Here is a 730-nt window from a genome sequence, read left to right as displayed (position 1 = left end):
GGCCCGCACCGCCACCTGGCGGCCGCGCCCCGCCTCTGCCGCCGCGTCCCCCGCAAACTTCTCTCCCCCCACGCCGCGCGCCCAAACCGGCCAACTTTCCCGGCCGCGACGCCATCTATTCTTAGCCCCGCTCCAGGCAGGACGGCGGGACACCCGCCCCGGCCCGCTCCCGCTGCCCGTGTCCCGCACCCTTCCGCAGCGGCTGCGCGGGACGCGCCCTGCCCGGCCCGACCCTGCGCGCCCGCGAGATGTGTGCGGGGGCGGGCGGGCGGAACGGCGGCTGCGGCGGGGCCGCCCCCGCTCCCCGGGCGGTGCNNNGGGCCGCCCCCGCTCCCGGGGCGGTGCGGGGCTGCCGACGGCCTCTCCCGCGGGGAAGGGGCAAAGCGCGGCGGCCGCGGAGGCGCCTGACGCCGCCAGCCCCCGCCTCGCCCGCCCCCGCCCCAGCTTTGCAGAGAAGCCGATTTACTGCCGAGCTGGGGAGGAGTGTGTGTATGTGTGTGTGTGGGGGGGGTGAGTGGTGGTGTGCTTGTCTCTTTTTTTCTCCTTTTCTTTCCCTCCGCCTCCCCAGCCCCCGCCAGCGGTCCGCGCACGCTGGCTCTCCCCAGTGCCAGTCCCCGCTCCATCACGTGCGGAAGCCCATGCCCATCACAAAAGCGGGCATTTTACCCGTGCCCGGAAAGGAAATAAAGAAAGAAAAAGAATAAAGGAGAAGGAGAAAAGAAAGGGGGGG

The 730-nt window shown here is 72.2% G+C and overlaps 1 protein-coding gene across 2 annotated transcripts in view; it reads right to left on the bottom strand.

Moving 5' to 3' along the window:
* NLGN4X (neuroligin 4 X-linked) overlaps positions 1-730 on the bottom strand; it is a 161960-nt gene that overhangs the window by 159941 nt on the left and 1289 nt on the right. The gene's annotated exons all lie outside the window — the stretch shown is intronic.

Source organism: Passer montanus, unplaced genomic scaffold (genome assembly GCF_014805655.1).
Source record: "Passer montanus isolate IOZ18808 unplaced genomic scaffold, ASM1480565v1 scaffold3, whole genome shotgun sequence".
Lineage (NCBI taxonomy): Eukaryota > Metazoa > Chordata > Aves > Passeriformes > Passeridae > Passer > Passer montanus.
The sequence above is the reverse complement of the archived record's forward strand: the minus strand, read 5'-3'. Positions and strand labels throughout refer to the sequence as shown.